This window comes from Babylonia areolata, chromosome 34 (genome assembly GCF_041734735.1).
Source record: "Babylonia areolata isolate BAREFJ2019XMU chromosome 34, ASM4173473v1, whole genome shotgun sequence".
Lineage (NCBI taxonomy): Eukaryota > Metazoa > Mollusca > Gastropoda > Neogastropoda > Buccinidae > Babylonia > Babylonia areolata.
Genome location: NC_134909.1, coordinates 14,698,343 through 14,716,300, shown reverse-complemented (window position 1 = coordinate 14,716,300; position 17,958 = coordinate 14,698,343). Strand labels below are relative to the sequence as shown.

The window sequence follows — 17,958 nt, the reverse complement described above, 5'->3', positions numbered from 1 at the left end:
CATTGAATCTGCTTTTGTTTGTGTGTGAAATAGATTAATACAGACTTGTTGCTGTTTAAAAAAAAAAGAAATAAAAAAGGTACCTTTAACCTTGAATCTGCTTTTGTTTGTGTGTGAAATAGATTAATACAGACTTGTTGCTGTTAAAAAAAAAAAGAAATAAAAAAGGTACCTTTAACCTTGAATCTGCTTTTGTTTGTGTGTGAAATAGATTAATACAGACTTGTTGCTGTAAAAAAAAAAAAAAAAAAAGGTACCTTTAACCTTGAATCTGCTTTTGTTTGTGTGTGAAATAGATTCATGCAGACTTGTTGCTGTAAAAAAAAAGAAAAAAAAAAAGAAAGAAAAAAAAGGTACCTTTAACCTTGAATCTGCTTTTGTTTGTGTGTGAAATAGATTAATACAGACTTGTTGCTGTAAAAAAAAAAGAAAAAAAGAAAAAAAAAAAAAAAAGGGGGGTACCTTTAACCTTGAATCTGATTTGTGTTTGTGTGTAAAATAGATTCATACAGACTCGTTTCTGTAAAAAAGAAAAAGAAAAAAAGGCACCTTTAACCTTGAATCTGCTTGTGTTTGTGAAACAGATTCATGCAGACTTGTTGCTGTAAAAGAAAAAAAAACATATGGTACCTTTAACCTTGAATCTACTTTTGTTTGTGTGTGAAATAGATTCATACAGACTTGTTGCTGTGAAAAAAAAAGGTATCTTTAACCTTGAATCTGCTTTTGTTTGTGTGTGAAATAGATTCATGCAGACTTGTTTCTGTTAAAAAAAGAAAAAGAAAAAAAAGGTACCTTTAACCTTGAATCTGCTTTTGTTTGTGTGTGAAATAGATTCATACAGACTTGTTTCTGTTTAAAAAAAAAAAAAGAAAAAAAAGTACCTTTAACCTTGAATCTGCTTGTGTTTGTGAAATAGATTCATGCAGACTTGTTGCTGTAAAAAAAAAGAAAAGAAAAAAAAAGGTACCTTTAACCGTGAATCTGCTTTGTGTTTGTGTGTGAAATAGATTCATGTAGACGTGTTGATGTAAAAAAAAAAAAAAGTTACTAAAAACCCATTTTCCAACCTGCACAGATGGTGCGCTGTGACGTGAAGACAATGGGGGAAACACACGCCGACGCTGTGACGTGAAGACAATGGGGGAAACACACGCCGACGCCGACATCAGTTTGGTGTGTGGAGGAGACAGGAAGGCGTGTCTGTGAGTATTCCACGTTCCTGTTTTCTGGTGGGGCATGCGTGATATGATATGCGTTTCTCAGTCTACGACAGGGTTCGCATTGAAACACAGGAGTCAGGAAAGGTCTTTTGGGGGAAGGGAGAGAACCACTTCCAGGGCTGGAGAAGCCTGGGGGGGGGGGGAAGGGGGGGGGGGAGTATGTTTTTGCCTTTCAGGGTCTGGAAAAGTCACAGGATTTGTTTTTAACAAAGCACTTGAAGAGTGCCATTCAACAAAGAGTTCTTGAAGTACGTTAAAAAAAAAATTATATATATATATTTTTTTTTTCCTAAATGGTGACAGTTTGAGCTCTAAGCGCTTTACAAACACAGGGTCATTTGCACAACAGGCTGCCTACCTGGCTGCCATTTGGGCGCTCATCATTCGTTTCCTGTGTCGTTGAATCAGATTTCAGGCACACACACACACACACACACACACTCAGGCATGTAAAATGTTTGGAGTATGACGGTTTTGTTTCTTTACCCAGCCATGTACTGTGCAGGCAGCCAAAATTGATCAAAGTGAAGATAATGAAAATGTTGATGTGACATTTGAATTTTTTAATCTAATATCAGATATAGAGTTCACCGATGCTGTATGTTAATATGTATGTAGTGTCTGCTCTGAAGTGAAATAGTGTGCTGCAAAATTGCTTATTCGCTAAACTTATCTATCTATATGCAGATAGATAGGGAGAGATCTTTTTTTTTAACTAGTAGGTCAAAAGTGCGTAAAAGGTTTTGAAAATGCGATGAGGGAACATTGAAAAAAAAAAAAATTCTGTTGAAGTAAAATGACTTTTCCATGTTGAGCTTACTTTTGTTTATGTATGATATGAATCATACGATATAACAATTTCACTTTCAGTAGTAAAAAAAAACAAACAAACAAAATAACCCCCCCCCCAAAAAAAACCCCCGTAAAACAAACGAAAAAAAAAAAGAAGAAAAGATTCAAACTAAAGAAAGAAAGTGGAAAGACGAAGGCAGTCGTGGTGCCAGAGCAATGAAGCAGAGGTGAAGGCAGCTGGAATGATGTTGGCATACTATGATGAAGAGAATCTCCTGGGAAAGTTCCTTGGGGGGGGGGGGGGAAGGGTTGTCGCAGCCTTGTGTTTCCCCTGGGGAACTTCTTCTTCTTCTGCGTTCACTCGTATGCACACGAGTCGGCTTTTACGTGTATGACCGTTTTTACCCCGCCATGTAGGCAGCCATACTCTGTTTTCGGGGATGTGCATGCTGGGTATGTTCTTGTTTCCATAACCCACCGAACGCTGACATTGATTGCAGGTTCTTTAACGTGTGTATTTGATCTTCTGCTTGCATATACACATGAAGGGGGTTCAGGCACTAGCAGGTCTGCACATATGTTGACCTGGGAGATCGTAAAAATCTCCACCCTTTACCCACCAGGTGTCGTCACCGTGATTCGAACCCGAGACCCTCACATTGACAGTCCAACGCTTTAACCACTCGGCTATTGTGCCCTTACCTGGTTTGGGACTGCGTGACAAGGCTGTACTCTGCGCTTCCTGTCATAATGATATCCCGGCGTTAACCAGGCCCGAGAGATACAGACACTTGCAGTGTTGGTCAGGTAATTAGACGCATCCTTGAAGTGGATGACACTCGACTGTGTGGTCCCAGTCTCCCCATTTAAGCCCACAGCACACTCAACTCTGGGTAGGAGCCGGCCACGGGCCGAAAAACCCACCTCCGCTGGGATTCGAACCCGCGTCCTCCCAGCCGTCTGTGACACTAACCACTTCGCCACGGCGGCTGGTGTAATAACTGAACTTGATTGGAAAAGAAAATTAATGAGTCGTAATAAGACAGCAGTTCACATAGATCTGTTTTAAAATATAATCACAACAAAAAACATATTCACCAAAAAAAAAACTCTCGACGGATTAACTTTTGACTATCACTGTCCATTTTTTCATGCTCACCCTTTCACCTTTTGACATTTGACTTTAGTCAAGATGATAATAATTCATGGATATTCTGATATGTGATATTGAACCAATGCAATTTTGCTTTTGTGTCTTCTACACAAAAACAACAACAACAACTACAAAATAAAAACAACACCTCCACCTGTATGTATCCATATCTGCCATAAACCCAGCCATGTTTTTGTCTGCTGTCTGAACATAGCAGATTGCAGTGTACAAATAAAAATAAGATGAGGGTCATTCAATAAATAAGGTGAATTTTTCGGTATAAGGACTTCTAATACAGATAGAAGCTTACTCTTTTGTTTTTTTCAACGTAGTCTCCCAGCACTGTCACACACTTTTCCCATCTGTGCACAAGCTTCCGTATTCCCTCAGCGTAAAAATCTTTGGACTGATGTCTCAGCCAGTCGCTCACAACACTTTTGACTTCATCGTCACTTTCAACACTGCTCCGTCCTTCTTTAAACAATTTAGCCCACTTGTAGACATTTTTTCGGCTGAAACATGTGGCACCATACACAGTTGACATTCTCCTATGAATTTCAACTGGTTTGCACCCTTCAGCAACCAAAAACTTGATAACTGACTGCTGTTCAATCCTGGAGCATGCTTCTTGGTCGGCCATCTTTGTTAATCGCCAAAACTCTCAAAGTTTTTTTTAAATCTGCAAAACAAATTAAATCCACGTGAAAAAGAAGTAAAACAAAAAAAAAAAGAAAAAAAAAAAGTAAGCTTCTATCTGTATTAGAAGTCCTTACACCGAAAAATTCACCTTATTTATTGAATGACCATCGTACAGTCCCTATAGAAAAAAAACCAAAAACACTTTTTTTTTTTCAACAGGCCAAACCCAACCATTCAATTCCATCCTCCTGTTGATTGTCAGTGTAAGGGAGTTCACTGCACTTGTTATTTGTTAATTTCCAGTTGAAAAACCACCGAGGCAACAATGTGTTTGTTCTGATTGTCCATGTCAGTCTTGAATAAGAGCTAATTCGTGTTTGCGCATTTCTTCTGTCTTTGCTGCTGTGTGCACATGTCAAATGATCAGTATAAGGACAGGTCCGGCGCTTCCTTTTTTGAGGAAGTGTCTGGGTTTGTTCCATTGTAGCTTTTAGTTACCTGTGTGCTAGCTGAATTGGTAGCGTAAGCAGCACTGACTTGAAGTTGTGTACCTTGTGAATGGAGAGAGTTACCACTCTTTACGATTTGTTAACTGCACTTTGTTGAAAAACAACAACAACAGCAACAACAAAACCGTCTAAAAAAAAAAAAACAACGATTTTTTTTAGTTATTTAGAAAAAAATAAAATTCATCTGCAGAAAACAATGAGTTGTAATAACTGCTCTTAATTGAAAAAAAAAAAGAAAAGATCTTTCCTGGTAAATTAGATTTTTATGATTTTTTTTTTCTATGAAAGCAAACAGTGAGTTGTGTAATAAATGCTTGACAAGAAAAAAACATACAAAACTTTTCCAAGAAATGAAATGTCATTTTTCTTGTATATCTGAAATTAATTTAATTCAAAGTAAACAATTTGTTGTAACAACTACTTTATTGAAGAAAAGTCCTCTTTCTCAAAAATAGAAAAATAAAAAGAATTTTATTCAGAGAAAATAATGGTTTGAAATGGTTCTGTTTGATTGCAAAATAGTAACTTTTTCATGGAAATAGAAGAAGAAAAAATCATAACTTTTATTTAAAACAGAGATTGGTTGCTGTTTTTTGTAATTCTAAAAAAAAAAAAAAAAAAAAAAAAAAAAGGATTAAATTAAAGAAAAAAAGAAATTTCTGATAGATGAGACATTTGACTTCAGTAAATATGTTGAGCATCAAAATCTGAATATCTAAGACACACTGCAAATGTGAAGACTTCAAGACTTAAAAAAGAAAGAAAAGAAAAAAAGTGCAGTTACTTCCCTTGCATTGACAATTGAGTGGGAAGGAACTTATCATGTTTGGACTGATACTCTTTTTCTTTTTTCCCCTTTTATATCTATCTATCTATCTATATATATATATATATATATATAAAACAATAAAAAGGAAACATTTTTCATTATATATATATATAATATATATAATGAAAAATGTTTCCTTTTTATTCTGTTTTATTGACACTGCAATCTGTGTCATATTCAGAAGGAAACAATGGTTCATGGTGCAATAGCCGAATGGTTAAAGTGTTGGGCTTTCAGTGTGAGGGTCCCGGGTTTGAATCTCGGTGGCGCCTGGTGAGATTTTTCTGATCTCCCAGGTCAACATATGTACAGAACCGCCAGTGCCTGAACCCCCTTCGTGTGTATATGCATGCAGAAGATCAAATGCGCACGTTAAAGATCCTGAAATCCATGTCAGCGTTTGGTGGGTTATGGAAACAAGAACATACCCAGCGTGCACACCCCAGAAAACGGAGTATGGCTGCTTACATGGCGGGGTAAATAAACAAAACAAAACAAAAAAAACCACGGCCATGCACGTAAAATGTTAAATGTTACATGTCTGTCTGAGTGTGTATGTGTGTGTCCTGAAATGTGATTGAATGAAACAGGAAACGAATGATGAATGCCCACTCAATGGCAGCCGTCAGTCGGCTCTACCCACTAGGCAGCCCGTTGTGTAAATGACCCCGAGTTTGTAAAGCGCTTAGAGCTTGGTCTCCGACCGAGGATAGGCACTTTATAAGTATCCATATCTACCAATCAATCAATCTGGATATGTGCAGGTGTTTCTTTAGTTTCGGTTTCAGTTTCTCAAGGAGGTGTCACTGCATTCGGACATGTCCATATACACTACACCACATCTGATAGGCAGATGCCTGACCAGCAGCATACCCCAATGCACTTTGTCAGGCTTTGAGTGCATACATATATAATATTTGTGTACTCATCAGAGTGGATTCCTTCACAGAATGTTGCCAGAGACAACACTCTCATTGCCATGGGTTCTTTTTCAGTGCGCCGAGTGAGCGCTGCACACAGTTTTTCATCTCATCCGAATGACTAGATGCTCAGTTCGATTTTCCAATCAAACTTGGGAGAAAGACCAGCCGCCATGGCGAAGTGGTTAGCGTCGCGGACTGACGGCTGGGAGGATGTGGGTTCGAATCCCAGCGGAGGTGGGTTTTTTGGCCTATGGCTGGCTCCTACCCAGAGTTGAGTGTGCTGTGGGCTTAAATGGGGAGACTGGGACCACACAGTCGAGTATCATCCACTTCAAGGATGTGTCTTTGGGTGTGTTGCTCTAATTACCTGACCAACACTGTATCTCTCGGGCCTGGTTAACACCAGGATATCATTATGACAGGAAGCGTAGAGTACAGCCTTCTCATGCAGTCCCAAACCAAAATGGACATCCATAGCAACATCGTTATCGTCATCGTCATCCCCCTCCTCCTCCATCATCATCAGTATAAACAAAACAGTCTCAGAGAATGTGGCCTTTCATGCCCTGCTCTCATGGTGACCTCAGTTTCGATACCCCTCCACTTCTGTGCTTGGGGTGAGTCCTGTCAGTGTCTTCAGTGTCGGCAGATTCATGGGGGGCTGTTGTTTGCGGGACGTAGTGGCGGTCTCCACTCTGGAAGGGACGCTCACTCAGTCTGGCTCCACAACTAAGCCCTTAGAGCCACCACAACTTGGGAGAAAGGGCGAGAGCTTCTTTAGTACAGAAGCAGTCACAAAAGCGAGGTGGGAAGGGCCAGTGTTGTATGTCAGAATACCTATGAATGATTATCGTCTTGACCAAAATCTAGTTGTCAATAGGTGAGCATGAAAAGTGGACAGGGGTGATCCAAAAAAAAAAAAAGATAACGCATTGAGAATTAGGATGATAAATTTGTTTTTGTTATGATTAAAAAAAAAAAAAAAAAAAAATCCGAAAAGTTCTCTATACATGTTCTGCCATCTTCTGTGTACAGTGAAGAAAGTGTTGTCCTTGATTTTTTTTTTTTTTTTTTTCTCAATAAGTCAATTAAGTGCAGTTATTACAACACATTGTTGGCTTTGAATAAAATTTATTTCTATTGACTCATTTGATTTTTGTTTTTTTATCTTGTTTTTATTTTTATAGTAAGTGCAATTATTTCCCTTGCACTGTGGGTTGACTGGTATGGTGCATAGGTTTTACTGATGCTTTTTTTTCTCTCTTTTTTTTTATATAGAAATTTTATTTTATTTTATTTTATTTCATTTTATTCATATTTTGAAAACAGATTTATACATATGCTGCCATCTTATGTGTGTCAAGAAGATAACATTGTCTTTGATTATTGGCTTTTTTTTTTTCTTTTTTTTTTTTCAACCAAGCAGTTATTTATATTACAACTCATTGTTTGCTTGCAATAAAAAAAAAGGAAAAAAAAAAATCCCATTGATGGTGGGGTTTTTTGTTTGTTTATAAGTGCAGTTACTTCCCTTGCACTGGGGAGGAACTGGTGGTCAGGCTAGAACTGATGCTTTTTTTTTTTGCTTTTTTTTTTTTTTAAGAAATTTTAATTTTATTCTGTTTGATTTACACAGCAATGTGTGTTTTATTCAAACAGCAAAAGGAAAGAAGGGTACATGGCAGAGCTGGATATGTGTAGGTCTGGTGTCATCATGGTGCAGAAAAAAGTCACAAAGGCAAGATGCAAGAGGTCAGTGTTATGTATCAGAATATCTATCTTCTTCTTCTTCTTCTGCGTTCACTCGTATGTACACGAGTGGGCTTTTACGTGTATGACCGTTTTTACCTCACCATGTAGGCAGCCATACTCCGTTTTCGAGGGTGTGCATGCTGGGTATGTTCTTGTTTCCATAACCCACGGAACGCTGACATGGATTACAGGATCTTTAACGTGCGTATTTGATCTTCTGCTTGCATATACACACGAAGGGGGTTCAGGCACTAGCAGGTCTGCACATATGTTGACCTGGAAGATCGTAAAAATCTCCACCCTTTACCCACCAGGCGCCGTCACCATGATTCAAACCTGGGACCCTCAGATTGACAGCCCAACGCTTTTACCACTCGGCTATTGCGCTCGTCTTCAGAATATCTATAGTTGATTAAGTATCAGATTAGTTGATAGGCAAATGTCAAGCGTTACTTAAAGATAAGCATGAGAAGTGGATAGGTGTGGGCCAAAAAAAAACAACAAAAAACGACGACCACCACCAAAAAAGATGTGTTCACCGTCTTAAATCTCACTGCATATTGTATGATTGTCATTATTATTTGACAGAGTTATAAGTGTGTTGCAGTCGTGTGTGCGGTGAGAAGATAATATTGTCCCAACCCCCATATTCCCCACCAGCCACCCTTTTTTTTCTTCTTCTTTTTTTTTTTTTATTAAACCAAGCGTAGTTCTTACAATTCAGTGTTTGCTTTGAATGAAATTTGTTATTTAAAAAAAGAAGAAAGAATGAAAAGGTAAAAAAAAAAAATCCCATTTAGGATGATTCAAAACTTTTCTTTTTTTTTTTGTAAGTGCAGTTACTTCCCTTGCGCTGATGATTGGGAAGGAACCGGGTGATTTTTTTCTTCTTTATTTTTAAAAGAATAAATCTATTTCATTCTATTTTATTTACTCTGCAGTCTGTGTTATATTCAGACAGCAGAAGGAAGCATAGATTCATGAGAGATCTGGATATGTACACCCTTTTTTTTTTTTTTTGTCTTTTTTTTTTTTTTTAGACCTGTACAAAAGTCTCAAAGCCTGAAAAGCAAAATGTAAGGGGTCAGTATTAAGTGTCAGAATATCTATGAATAATTATCATCTTGACAAAAATCAAAAGGGGTAGTCAAAAATTGCTGAGAGTTAGGATGGTTAATATTTTTTTGTTATGTAAGAAGGCCGGTGGCAGAGTTGTTAACCCCTAGGCTGCCCATATGACGAGATAACTTGTCAGCGCAAGGATGTACGCTTCACTACCACAATGATGAGATAACTCGTCATCGAAATATTCTGACTTTTCCCTGGTTTGCATTGAGTTCATTGACAAAAATACTGGTAGCTTTTGCTTGGGGAATCTTTCTAGATTCTATTCATAGCTAGAAACACCATCAACGTCATGGGGCAGTCCTTTATTTGAACGTTTTGGTTGGGTTACTGGCCGCAGTGTTTGCCTGGCTCCTCTCCTCGCTTGCTCAACAAAATGTCGGACTCTGCTCAAGACATGCGATTGTGTTGCCCAAAATCAACCAAGATTGCTTTCTTTAGCTGATGTTCGGAAAGAATTGAAGTGTAAATTTGAAGGAGAAGACAGTGATGAACTTTTATAGGATGATTTGATAGAAAATAAAGAAGCAACGAAGAGACTGGCCAAGATACGACTGTTGGTGAGTAATACTGACTTTACAGCTGTAGCAGATGACCGAAAGTGATCAAATTACTAGCAGGACACAGTGTGAGTGATTTTCTTGGCAGTCAGCCAACCGTGTGAGAGGGGTGAAGAGGAGGGGGGTGGAGACCGAAGGGGCGTGGCCTCACATCCATAAAAAAAAAAATTGTGGTTGTTCTAGTATAATTTGTGTGTGCAGGTATTATCCATTTGTCCAGAAAATATGTTATTTTAGTACAAATTATGTGACTAATGTTTGTGATGAACAAATTGAAAATGTGACCAAAAAAAAAAAAAAAATAAAAGACTGATTTGAAAACAACAGCATGTCACTGAAAATCAGTAAAATGGGAAAACATCATGTGTTTTGTATTCTTTAATCATTTACCTTACAGAAAATATATACTTTCATGGGTCTTTCTCCAATAACAAAGCACAGAATTAAAAAAAAAAAAAAAATATATATATATATATATACCTCTTTTTCGTGGAAAAAAACCCTGGCGAATAGATTTCACTTAAATCTTATTTTCCTGGCAGCGAAAGGGTTTGAAGATGCTAATCTGCTGGCACAGTGTCGTTGACCAGCAGCATAACCCAGCGTGCCTTGTCAGGCCTTCAGTGCATACATGCATAACCCAGCGTGCCTTGTCAGGCCTTCAGTGCATACATGCATAACCCAGCGTGCCTTGTCAGGCCTTCAGTGCATACATGCATAACCCAGCGTGCCTTGTCAGGCCTTCAGTGCATACATGCATAACCCAGCGTGCCTTGTCAGGCCTTCAGTGCATACATGCATAACCCAGCGTGCCTTGTCAGGCCTTCAGTGCATACATGCATAACCCAGCGTGCCTTGTCAGGCCTTTAGTGCATACATGCATAACCCAGCGTGCCTTGTCAGGCCTTCAGTGCATACATGCATAACCCAGCATGCCTTGTGAGGCCTTCAGTGCATACATGCATAACCCAGCGTGCCTTGTCAGGCCTTCAGTGCATACATGCATAACCCAGACTGCCTTGTCAGGCCTTTAGTGCATACATGCATAACCCAGCGTGCCTTGTGAGGCCTTCAGTGCATACATGCATAACCCAGCATGTCTTGTCAGGCCTTCAGTGCATACATGCATAACCCAGCGTGCCTTGTCAGGCCTTTAGTGCATACATGCATAACCCAGCGTGCATTGTCAGGCCTTTAGTGCATACATGCATAACCCAGCGTGCCTTGTCAGGTCTTTAGTGCATACATGCATAACCCAGCGTGCCTTGTCAGGCCTTCAGTGCATACATGCATAACCCAGCGTGCCTTGTCAGGCCTTCAGTGCATACATGCATAACCCAGCGTGCCTTGTCAGGCCTTCAGTGCATACATGCATAACCCAGAGTGCCTTGTCAGGCCTTCAGTGCATACATGCATAACCCAGCGTGCCTTGTCAGGCCTTCAGTGCATACATGCATAACCCAGCGTGCCTTGTCAGGCCTTCAGTGCATACATGCATAACCCAGCGTGCCTTGTCAGGCCTTCAGTGCATACATGCATAACCCAGAGTGCCTTGTCAGGCCTTTAGTGCATACATGCATAACCCAGAGTGCCTTGTGAGGCCTTTAGTGCATACATGCATAACCCAGCATGCCTTGTCAGGCCTTCAGTGCATACATGCATAACCCAGCGTGCCTTGTCAGGCCTTCAGTGCATACATGCATAACCCAGCGTGCCTTGTCAGGCCTTCAGTGCATACATGCATAACCCAGCGTGCCTTGTCAGGCCTTCAGTGCATACATGCATAACCCAGCATGCCTTGTGAGGCCTTTAGTGCATACATGCATAACCCAGCGTGCCTTGTCAGGCCTTCAGTGCATACATGCATAACCCAGCGTGCCTTGTGAGGCCTTCAGTGCATACATGCATAACCCAGCGTGCCTTGTGAGGCCTTTAGTGCATACATGCATAACCCAGCGTGCCTTGTCAGGCCTTTAGTGCATACATGCATAACCCAGCGTGCCTTGTGAGGCCTTTAGTGCATACATGCATAACCCAGCGTGCCTTGTCAGGCCTTCAGTGCATACATGCATAACCCAGAGTGCCTTGTGAGGCCTTCAGTGCATACATGCATAACCCAGCGTGCCTTGTGAGGCCTTCAGTGCATACATGCATAACCCAGCGTGCCTTGTGAGGCCTTTAGTGCATACATGCATAACCCAGCGTGCCTTGTGAGGCCTTTAGTGCATACATGCATAACCCAGCGTGCCTTGTCAGGTCTTCAGTGCATACATGCATAACCCAGCGTGCCTTGTCAGGCCTTCAGTGCATACATGCATAACCCAGCGTGCCTTGTCAGGCCTTCAGTGCATACATGCATAACCCAGCGTGCCTTGTCAGGCCTTTAGTGCATACATGCATAACCCAGCGTGCCTTGTCAGGCCTTCAGTGCATACATGCATAACCCAGCGTGCCTTGTCAGGCCTTCAGTGCATACATGCATAACCCAGCGTGCCTTGTCAGGCCTTCAGTGCATACATGCATAACCCAGCGTGCCTTGTCAGGCCTTCAGTGCATACATGCATAACCCAGCGTGCCTTGTCAGGCCTTCAGTGCATACATGCATAACCCAGCGTGCATTGTGAGGCCTTTAGTGCATACATGCATAACCCAGCATGCCTTGTGAGGCCTTTAGTGCATACATGCATAACCCAGAGTGCCTTGTGAGGCCTTCAGTGCATACATGCATAACCCAGAGTGCCTTGTCAGGCCTTTAGTGCATACATGCATAACCCAGCGTGCCTTGTCAGGCCTTCAGTGCATACATGCATAACCCAGCGTGCCTTGTCAGGCCTTCAGTGCATACATGCATAACCCAGCGTGCCTTGTCAGGCCTTCAGTGCATACATGCATAACCCAGCGTGCCTTGTCAGGCCTTCAGTGCATACATGCATAACCCAGCGTGCCTTGTCAGGCCTTCAGTGCATACATGCATAACCCAGCGTGCCTTGTCAGGCCTTTAGTGCATACATGCATAACCCAGCGTGCCTTGTCAGGCCTTTAGTGCATACATGCATAACCCAGCGTGCCTTGTCAGGCCTTCAGTGCATACATGCATAACCCAGCGTGCCTTGTCAGGCCTTCAGTGCATACATGCATAGATTTGTGTATCTGTCAGAATGGATTTCTTCTTTATAGAATTTTGCCAGAGGACAATACTTACACTGCTATGGGTTGGTGTTGTTTGTTTTTGTTTTTTTTAGTGTGCCAAGTGTATTTGTATTTGTATTTCTTTTTATCACAACAGATTTCTCTGTGTGAAATTCGGGCTGCTCTCCCCAGGGAGAGCGCGTCGCTACACTACAGCGCCACACATTTTTTTTGGTATTTTTTCCTGCGTGCGCTTTTATTGGCTTTTCCTATCGAAGTGGATTTTTCTACAGAATTTTGCCAAGAACAACCCTTTTGTTGCCGTGGGTTCTTTTACGTGCGCTAAGTGCATGCTGCACACGGGACCTCGGTTTATCGTCTCATCCGAATGACTAGCGTCCAGACCACCACTCAAGGTCTAGTGGAGGGGGAGAAAATATCGGCGGCTGAGCCGTGATTCGAACCTGCGCGCTCAGATTCTCTCGTTTCCTAAGCAGACGCGTTACCTCTAGGCCATCACTCCACATGGATTTCTCTTTCATAGAATTTTGCCAGAGGACAATACTTACACTGCCATGGGTTGATGTTGTTTTTTTTGGTGTTTTTTTTTAGTGTGCCAAGTGCGTACTGCACATGGGAGCTCAGTTTTATTGTCTCATCCAAAAGACTAGATGTTCAGTTTGAATCGAAAGGGCGAGACCAGAATTGGCACCCAGACCCTAAAAGACACTGCACTGGCAGATAAGCTGGCCATTAAAGAGAAGCGTGAGCGAAGGAAGCAGGGTCCAACTTCTGGAGATGTTTTCCCGTGCAACACCTGTGGGAAGTGCTGCGTATCCAGAATCGGCCTCTTCTCCCATAATATGAGGACACACACCGACAGATGAGCCTGCCTTCCTACTCATCTGACGGGAGACTCCATCACATGTACGATTGATCAAGCAACGCTGATCTCTTGTCCTCATCTCACCATACTGTCTGTAGGCCAGTGGGATGCAGGGGTCGTCAGTATAGAAACCGTCCCTGCCTTTTGGAAGTGCTGTGCTGCAAATTTCCGCATTTCTGTTGATCTCTTGCGTATATGCGTGCACGAGTGTGTAAGTGTACACGTGTGTCAACTGAGGAGAGCTCTGTGCACGTGTGTGTGTGTTGTGTGTGTGTGTGTGTGTGCTGTATGTTTTACATGTATATGCTTATTTGTTTATTTATCAATAATAATAATAATGATTAATAAAGTATGTTTATTTATTATCATTATTGTTTTTTTATTTTATTTTTATGTATTATTATTATTGTTATTATTATTATTATCTTATCTTTCTAGATATTCATTTACCTCTTTTTTTTTTCTCAAGGCCCGACTAAGCGCGTTGGGTTACGCTGCTGGTCAGGCATCTGCTTGGCAGATGTGGTGTAGCGTGTATAGATTTGTCCGAACGCAGTGACGCCTCTTGAGCTACTGATACTGATACTTTTGATCTCTTTGTTTCTACCTTTTCGCTTCTCTCCTAATGTATCATTGTATGTCTGCTTTTTCTTTCTATCTTCCCAGTCAGCCTCCACCTCCCCCGTTTATTTTTCAAGCAAGCCCTGACACTGTTTTCTCCCTTTCCTGCAGTGTATGATTTGTTCTGTTTTGCCCTGGCTATTTGGTAGGGATATTGTGAAGTCTGGGATGGGAATTATGTGCAGTGTCAGGAGGGCGGGATAGATACTTCTCTGTAGGTGTGTGTGTGTGTGTGTGTGTGTGTGTATGGGAGAGAGGGCAGATACTTGTGTGTGCGTGTCAGTGCGCACATACACTTGTAACTTACGCATGAAGGCATGGAGTTTTGTATTACTGCAAAGGGGTGTGGATGGTGTTATTGCATGCTTGTAATCTTAGTGACATAGACATCGCTTCCTGGGAAACAGATGCCCTTGACTGCTCTCGCTTGAGGATGCTCTGCTCTAGTAGTGGCATAAAGATGTTTGAAAACAAGAGAACGCTGGCCATTAAGGAGAAGTGTGAGTGAAGGAAGCAGGGCTCAACTTCTGGAGATGTTTTCCTTTGCAACACCTGCAGGAAGTGCTGTGCATCCAGAATCGGCCTCTTCTCCCATATGAGGACACACACCGACAGGTAAGCCTGCCTGCCTACTCACCCGTCAGTCTGACGGGAGACTCCATCAGTCTTAGTGGCAGTTTTAGGCCTTTCGACTGTGATTTCAGGTTTTGAAAAGTTACATTGTTTTTATTATTCTTTCGTATGATGATTGATGTCTGCATAGTGATAAGGGAAGTGTGTATGGGTTACTAGTTTAATTTTATTTCAGTCCAGTCATGAAATTTTATAATTATCTTACTGAATATTTGTCTTTTATATGATGATTGAAATGTGCATGGCAGTTAAGAAAGGGTTTACATGTTTTTTTTTGTTTTTTTTTTAATTGCACTTGAATCTGAAAATCTCACATTTTCTTACCCGGATGTTGTCTTTTTACATAATGATTGATGTGTGTATGGTGATCAGGGAAGGGTATACCAGTTACACAATCATTTTTTAGTGATTTACTTAATTATTTATCTTTTATTATATATATATATATATATATATATTTTTTTTTTTTTTTTTTTTTTTTTTTTTTTTTTGATGAGAATTTGAGTGGCTGAAACAAAATGTCAGTTTTGATTGTTTGAAGCAGACACAGTATTTTGAATTAATAAATTGCCTGGTTAAGTATACTGAACTTAGTGAAGTAACATTGATTCATTTGAGTGTTTTTTTTTTTTTATATGTTTGATATGTTTTCAGTATTTGAATTTTATGTATTTTATTTTGTAATTATGATTATTAACCTTTTTATTTCTTTAAGTTTTTTTTTTTTTTTTTTTTTTTTTGCTTTGTGATTGTGATGCTTGCACTGAATGTGTATCAATCTCGAGTAACCTGCTGTGGTGTGCCAGGAGTGGGTGAACAATGCCACAACAGTGTCCTGTGTTCTTCAACATTTGGTGCAATAGAATCTCTTTGTCTTTCGTTTCGTATAGAATAGAATAGAATATGTCTTTAGTACCAAGTGTACCGGGGTCACAAGGAATATATGCTGGGGGGATAGTACATAACAAGACATGAACATAAATCGAAAATCATACACAAACACAGATACAGTAGAGATTAGGATACATACAAGTGGATATCAATATAAAAACTTGTGCATACTCACACATGCACGCACTGCACACACACAAACTCACACACACACACACGTTTGAACAGAAGCTGCATATTACATGTGGATGGGGCTGATGACTGGATCTTCAGGTGGATGGTTGTTGGTTGCACAATTGTATTTATCACACTGAATTTGTGCAAAATGGTGAATGTGCGAATAAGAGGAGAGTGTAAGGGTGGGCTTGGGGGCGCACATTGGGTGTAAATTCTGCAGATTTTGCCTTCAGTTTATTGGAAGAGTTTCTTTACACTGGGGTGGGGCACACCTAACTCCCTTCGTATTGTGATTAGAAATGGAATTAAACGCAGGCCCATTACTGAGTTCATTCATTCAGTATCAGTCTTACACAGAATATGAATTTGTTCAGTTCAGTGATTATGACACTTTGTGACTAAATTTGAATTTGAATTTGTTCATGTAGCCGGTTGGGCAGGGTTCTCTCACCACGTCAGCACCAGTTTTCTGCAAGGCTTTATTGAGGACGCGACGGGGAACGTATCGGGACTTGGGTAAAGGGAACAGGAGAGGGGGGGGGGGGGGGGGGTTAAAGGGCAAGGGACTGTCCTTGTGAAAGGAGGGAAATAAATAAATAAGTAAATGATTACCCCTATCAGGTTGACAGAGGCCCGCACACACACTGCTGTTGCCTGTTCTCTTTTAAAGCTAACTGAGAACTGATGACATTATTGGTTCTACAAGGAAAGGGTAGGAGAACTCACTTCGTAAAAATATCAAGATGCAGCACATCCACCCAACATGAATATTATTTTGCACGTGAAGTAATGATGCTAAAGCTAACACGGGTCATGAACATGCTCTCTCTCTCTCTCTCTCTTTCTCTCTCTCTCTCTCTCTCTCTCTCTCTCTGCGGGGCAAAGAGAACAATTTCACCCTGTTACATTCAGGTCAGTGATTATGACACTTTGTGACTAAATTTGTTCAGAAAACTCTTAACGCAATCAGAAAAGTTTGAGAGAGAAAAGCAAAGCCGACGTCTGTGGAGATTACTAGTGGAACTAGAAGAAAGGTGGGGCGGGGGGGGAAGAAAGAAAGAAAGAAAAAAGCAATTGAAAAGCATTGCTTGCTTCCTTCAGTGATAACCAGTTCCTTCTATCTGTGTGAATACTTGCCATTTATCTTCCAGAAGTAGAATTGATTTCCATTAGACTTAATTATTATTTTTATTTCGTTGTTGTTGTTGTTGGTTGTGGGTTTTATTTTCTTTTGTATATAAAAAAAGAAAAAAGATTTACAGGCAGGAGATAAGCATAGCTGTATACAGCCAATTAGTCCCATTAACATCCAGAGTGAATATTGACCTGTTCAAATAGTTACGAAAAATATACCATTGATAAGAAAAAGACTTATTTTTTTTATATGTGTTTAAGTTACGAAAAATATACCATTGATAAGAAAAAGACTCATTTTTTATATGTGTTGTAGTGTTGTACTTATTAACTCACTCAGTACGGCCAGTCGTCTCTTCTCCTCTACACAGACCCCTCGGATATCCAGTGGGTGTCTGAATGACCCAACCTTTAGCTTCCGTCGTCAGAATTGTGGTATTTTTTGTCAACATTCACGTCTTCAGTAAAAGAGCCTTCGGCTTGCAATATTTTGATGATGGTAAATGGGCTGAAACGCTGTTAACGTCGTCTCTTTCGCCGTTCGTATGGAAAGAGTTAATCAGCATGGAAGTGTGTATGTCTATATCTGTACTTATTAATCAGCATGGTAGTGTGTATGTCTATATCTTTTAAAGATTTTTTTTTATAAATGTTAAAGTATTTGCATAACATCTTCAGAAATATGATGGCTGGTTTGGGCAGATGTGCTTTTGCAGTTATATCATTGCTGCCAATTCATTCATGTAATGAAATGTACCAACTAGAGGTTACACACACACACACACACACACACGTATATATCATGGTGAATACTTAGTACTTTTGAAGTAGACTCAGTTTATTTGAATAAGTCAAAGCATTGTGGTTTTGAATGCGTTTTGTTTATTGCGTTTAGCGTGTGTACACACTGTGAACACCAGAGATGAAATACGATGTCCTGCAAGGCTTACCGTCGGTACTCTGCACTCCACAATCATGCGCC

At 40.4% G+C, this 17,958-nt stretch overlaps 1 long non-coding RNA gene across 1 annotated transcript; it reads left to right on the top strand.

Annotated features, from left to right (window-relative positions):
* Positions 1-967: 967 nt before the first annotated feature.
* Positions 968-16,376, top strand: LOC143277497 (uncharacterized). Its single transcript, XR_013053746.1, has 3 exons — positions 968-1,205; positions 7,728-7,820; positions 16,271-16,376. It is a non-coding gene; the product is annotated as an uncharacterized LOC143277497 (long non-coding RNA).
* The last annotated feature ends 1,582 nt before the right edge of the window (positions 16,377-17,958 follow it).